At 49.5% G+C, this 5796-nt stretch overlaps 1 long non-coding RNA gene across 1 annotated transcript; it reads left to right on the top strand.

Annotated features, from left to right (window-relative positions):
• Nucleotides 1-657: 657 nt before the first annotated feature.
• On the top strand, nt 658-2312 carry LOC135968728 (uncharacterized). The gene is made up of 2 exons (XR_010583683.1): nt 658-753; nt 1702-2312. It is a non-coding gene; the product is annotated as an uncharacterized lncRNA (long non-coding RNA).
• The last annotated feature ends 3484 nt before the right edge of the window (nt 2313-5796 follow it).

Raw genomic sequence — 5796 nt, 5'->3', positions numbered from 1 at the left:
TCCATCTTAAAAAAAAAAACAAAAAAACAAAAAACAAAAAACGCCAACAAAAAACAAAATTAGCCCAGCATGGTGGCAGGTGCCTGTAATTTCAGCTACTCAGAAGGCTGAGGTATGAGAATCGCTTGAACTCGGGAGGCGGAGCTTGTAGTGAGCCGAGACTGCACCACGGTACTCCAGCCTGGGCAACAGAGTGAAACTGTCTCAAAACAAAAATAAAAAAAATAAAAAAATAAAAAAGGCAATAGGGTCTTTGGAGGTGATCAAGTTGAGTCATTACGGTGGGCCCTGATTCCATATGCCTGGTGTCCTCATAAAAAGGGAAATTTTGGACAGAGAGACAGAAATGCATAGAAGGAAATGACTGACAGGCTCAGGGGGAATGCCGTTTCCAGGCCAAGGAATGACCCAGGCTACCTACTGGAACCCAGGGCGAGGCGTAAAACAGATCCTTTCTCGCTGCCCACAGAAAGAACCAATGCTGCCAACACCTGACTGCAGTCTTCAGCCTCCAGAACTGCGAGGCAGTATGCCGTTGTTGTTGCTCGGGCCACCCAGTGTGTGGTAGGCTGTTACGGTTGCCCTGGGAAACCAACACAGCCATCTCCCAATGAATGGCTCGTTAATTATGGCACAACCCACCCCATGGAATACCCTAGGAGACTGGAAGTGACCCACAGAGGCAAGATGCAGGGTGACCCAGGCACGATGATACCACTTACATAATGCTCTATCTGGTTACTGCAAACACGAGTGAGTATTAACAATATGAAAACACGCACACAGGGAGGGGAACATCACACAGCAGGGCCTATCCGGGAGTGGGGGACTAGGGGAGGGAGAGCATTAGGAGAAATACCTAATGTAGATGACGGGGTTGATGGGTGCAGCAAACCACCATGGCACGTGTATACACCTATGTAACAAACCTGAACGTTCTGCACATGTACCTCAGAACTTAAAGTAGAATAAAAATAAATAAATAAATAAACAAAAACCTGCATGGGAAGAGAAATGCCAGGTTTTATCTGGAGAGTGGTGACACATCCCTGGAGAGAGAAAACCTGGATGTAAAAGAACCCCCTGAATTCAGGGGTTTCAGCTGTATTCTATAATGTGTTTCTTGGAAAGGATTGAAAAGAATTAGAATTCATTTGATTAACAAATACTATTTGAGTGTTTACTGAGTCGGGGCAGGGCTTAGCCCCATGCACAATTGCATCCAAGAATCCAGGGTTTTGCTCTGTTGCCCAGGCTGGAGTGTAGTGATGTGATCACAGCTCACTGCAGCCTTGACACTCCGCTACCACTTTCCCACGCACCGCTCCCCCACCCTGCCACTTGCCTGCCTCCCCCTGCCCACCCTCCCCCCGGCCCATAGGGAGCACCTACTATGTGCCTACTAGACTCCTGGGTTCAAACGATCCTCCTGCCTGGGTCTCCCAAAATGCTGAGATGACAGGTATAAGCAACGGCGCCAGGCCAGCAAACGCTTCTCAATTCAAGGTCCCTCTTTGGGAACATACCACTGCCTTCTCCTCTCCAAACATTGTGTTTCTCCACACATAAGGTGAATTTCAGAAAATAGCAATCTACTCATGTTTGCGAGCGCACACATACACACACACACACACACATCAAAAAGAACAACACAACAAAGCAATTTTCTCTCCTCACTTATTTTTTTTTTTTTCCATAAAGAAGCAGACAATTCAGATCCCTCTTTCGCTTCGTGGTAATAGAAAAGAACAAAAACACACCAAAGAAAGAAGCTGACAGCAAGACAACCAGGCCGTTTCCACCGGACAAGATATGCAAATCCTGGAACCTGCAGACCCTGAAGGCCCACGAGGAAATGCAAAGAATAAACAAATTCATGGGAAAACATTCAATGAGTGTGGCCAGGATCCCCACCCCAACATATACCAAGAGAACCAGGGCAGGGTTGCTTCTGGGGAGCTGAAGAGGGCTCTGGGGGTCCCTGCCTGAGCTGTCAGCTCAGAAAGCCAAGAGGCCGGGCACGGTGGCTCACGCCTGTAATCCCAGCACTTTGGGAGGCCGAGGCGGGCGGATCACAAGGTCAGGAGATCGAGACCACGGTGAAACCCCGTCTCTACTAAAAATACAAAAAATTAGCCGGGCGCGGTTGTGGGCGCCTGTAGTCCCAGCTACTCGGGAGGCTGAGGCAGGAGAATGGCGTGAACCCGGGAGGCGGAGCTTGCAGTGAGCCGAGATCGCGCCACTGCACTCCAGCCTGGGCGACAGAGCGAGACTCCGTCTCAAAAAAAAAAAAAAAAAAAAAAAAAAAGAAAGAGGGAAGCCCTGAGAAACTGCACTTGCTCTATGGAGCAGGTAACCGTCAGAGGCCAGGAGGCTGGGGTGTGGGTGTGAGACCAGGCAGAAGGAGTTCCCCAGGGGTTCCCTGTGGTGGTCTCAGACACAGACCATTTGTGAGTGCCCAGCAATGAGGCGGTTGACTAGCAATGAAACTGAGATTTTATTCTCAGTTTCAAGCACCATTTTATTCCATTTGTTTTATTCTCAGTTTCAAGCACCATTTTATTCTATTTGTTTATATTTGTAATTTCTTTCTTTCTCTCTTCTCCCCTTCCCTCCCCTCCCCTTCCCTTTCTTTGAGACAGAGTCTTGCTCTGTCGCCCAGGCTGGGATGCCGTGGCACGATCTCGGCTCACTGCAAGCTCTGCCTCTCAGGTTCACGCCATTCTCCTGCCTCAGCCTCCCGAGTAGCTGGGACAACAGGTGCCCGCCACCACACCCGGCTAATATTTTTGTATTTTTAGTGGAGACAGGGTTTCACCATGTTAGCCAGGATGGTCTCGATCTCCTGACCTCGTGATCCACCTGCCTCAGCCTCCCAAAATGCTGTGATTACAGGCGTGAGTTTCTTTTTCTTCTTTTTTTTTTTTTTAAAACAATCTCACTGTCACCGAGGCTCAAGTGCAGTGGCGTGATCTCGGCTCACTGCAACCTCCACCTCCCAGGTTCAAGCGATTCTCCTGCTTCAGCCTCTGAAGTAGCTGGGACTACAGGCCTGCACCACCAGACCTGGTTAATTTTTTGTATTTTTTGTAGAGACAGGGTTTCACCATGTTGCCCACACTGGTCTCAAACTCCTAAGCTCAAGCAATCTGCCTGCCTCGGCCTCCCAAATCTATTTGCAATTTTTTGAATAATACCCAAGGCTAGGAAGATGCAGTAGAACTGGACGATGAAAGTTTACATGCAAGCAGGAGCTAACCATCCTTTAATTCACTCAGCATCAGTTTAGTGAGCACCTACTATGTGCCAGCCCGATGCCAGGCATAAGGGAGCTGTGTGATGAAGGGCGCACGTGGTGTCCATGTGCGGGGCGTCCGGGTCCCTGGTATTTGGCAGCCTCTGATTTGCCACTTGCTTTTAGCAGCCGTGGATACAAAGCAGGGGGCCGAGGGTCTGTGCAGCTGCCCTTTAATCCATTCGGCTCCTTTTCCACGCACGAGTCTGGGGAGAGGCAGCATTCTCTGCCTTTTACTAGGAAGACCAGCTCGTTCTGATTTGCCTGGGTCTTGCCTGGTTTTAGCACAGAAAGTCCCACATGCTGGGGACCCCCTTAACCTGAGAAAACAGGGACAGCTGGTCACTCTGCATTTTCCAGATGAGGAAACAAGGTTAGGGAGGTAAAGGGATTAGACCAAGGCTAACTTGCTGAGCAAGGGTTGCAAGCCAGGCCGTCGGGTTTTGTAGTGGCCTGGGAGGGGAAGATAGACAAATCGAAGACCATGCAGCCACCTCAAGGAAGCCCCCAGTGTGTTCTTTTTGATGAAAGTAGCTGATGATCAGTGCTGCTCAGGACTGCTGAGTGAGGCAGGACCAGGCAGCCCCTGTGTCAGTATCGAGCGGACTGTCTCCTTGGAAAAGCAATTTGGCAACTTGTATTAATGCTGTGAAATTGTTCATACTCTTTGGCTGAATAAGAGTATGCTTGGACACCAATTCTAATGAAATTATCCTTTTCTTTCTTCTCAAAAAGCTATCAGAGGCCAGACATGATGGTTCACACCTGTAATCCCAGCACTTAGGGAGGCTGAGGCAGGCACATCACTTGAGGTTAGGATTCGAGACCAGCCTGGCCAACATGGTGAAACCCCATCTCCACTAAAAATATTAAAGAATTAGCCAGGCGTGGTAGTGTGTGCCTATCATCCCAGCTACTTGGGAGGCTGAGGCAGGAGGATCGCCTGAGCCCAGGAGGTAGAGGCTGCAGTGAGCCGAGATGGTGCCACTGCACTCCAGCCTGGGCAACGGAGTGAGACTCCATCTCAAAAAAAAAAGAAAAGAAAAGAAATGTTGGCCGGGCGCGGTGGCTCAAGCCTGTAATCCCAGCACTTTGGGAGGCCAAGACGGGTGGATCACGAGGTCAGGAGATCGAGACCATCCTGGCTAACACGGTGAAACCCCGTCTCTACTAAAAAAAATACAAAAAAGAACTAGCCAGGTGATGTGGCGGGCACCTGTAGTCCCAGCTACTCGGGAGGCTGAGGCAGGAGAATGGCGTAAACCCAGGAGGCGGAGCTTGCAGTGAGCTGAGATCCGGCCACTGCACTCCAGCCTGGGTGACAGAGCGAGACTCCATCTCAAAAAAAAAAAAAAAAGAAAAGAAAGAAATGTTAAGGGCCCATGTAGGGCAATGGCTCCATACCGCATGAGCCCTCTGCCTACATGGTTACACAGCTGTTGTGAAAATGTCACTTTGATGACTGTGTAGCCACATGGAACACTCTTAGGATAGAAGCAGTATCTTATGGAACAGAATAAGAATGATGTGTGCCTTGGGTGCCTGCATCTTTGCAAAATGCTTCTGATTGAAGGCGAGGCTGGAATGGATTATGCTGAATGGGAGGTGTCATGTGCATAAAGGAAGATTTTTAAAAGTTATAAGTAGTGGCTGGGCGCGGTGGCTCTCACCTTCCAGCACTTTGGGAGGCTGAGGCAGGAGGACTATTTGAACTCAGAAGTTTGAGACCAGCCTGAGCAATATAGTGAGACCGCATCTCTACAAAATAACTTTAAAATTAGCGGATGTGGTCGTGCACACCTGTGGTACCAGGTGCACCCTGGAGGCTGAGGCAGGAGGATCGCAGTGAGCCATGATCATGCCACTGCACTCCAGCCTGGGCAACAGAGGGAGACTCCATCTGAAAAAAAAAAAAACAAAAAAAAAACCCCAAAGTTTTACAAATTAAAAATCAAACATTAAAAAATAATGGTGGGACAGCAGATTCCCCTACCAAGAGCTAGGGAAATCTCATTTTAAAAAATGCTTTGATGTGCAATGACCAAAAAAAGACTTTTGTGTTTAGCACAAAAAAAGCTGGTACACAGGAATTCCCAGGAACTTTCCAGCAGCAGTTGGGATTTTGGCAGGGATCACGCATGCCTGCCTGCCTGCCTGGCGGGGTGGGGGTGGGGATGGAGCATGCATCCTCCATGGCTGCCACAGGCACCAGCACTGACCCTGAACTTGGTTTGCTTTCGGCCTGTGCCACAATCTGCTGGGTCTGGAAGGAAGAGCAGGGATGGACCTGGCAGAGAGGAAGGGGAAGAGGAAAGGCTTTTCTAGGTGAAGGGAACCGCACGTGCACAGGCAGAGAAATATGGGGGAAAGGAGGTATAGAATATCCAGGGAGTTACTGGCTGTGGCTGGGAGGGTGGGATAGTGGCAGCTGAAGAATGTGAACATCATCCTGGCCACCTGCAGAGCCCTAGCCACCCACTCATCATCTGGGTGCTCTCCCC

The sequence above is a fragment of the Macaca fascicularis genome, chromosome 20 (assembly GCF_037993035.2).
Source record: "Macaca fascicularis isolate 582-1 chromosome 20, T2T-MFA8v1.1".
NCBI classification, from domain to species: Eukaryota; Metazoa; Chordata; class Mammalia; order Primates; family Cercopithecidae; genus Macaca; species Macaca fascicularis.
The sequence above is the reverse complement of the archived record's forward strand: the minus strand, read 5'-3'. Positions and strand labels throughout refer to the sequence as shown.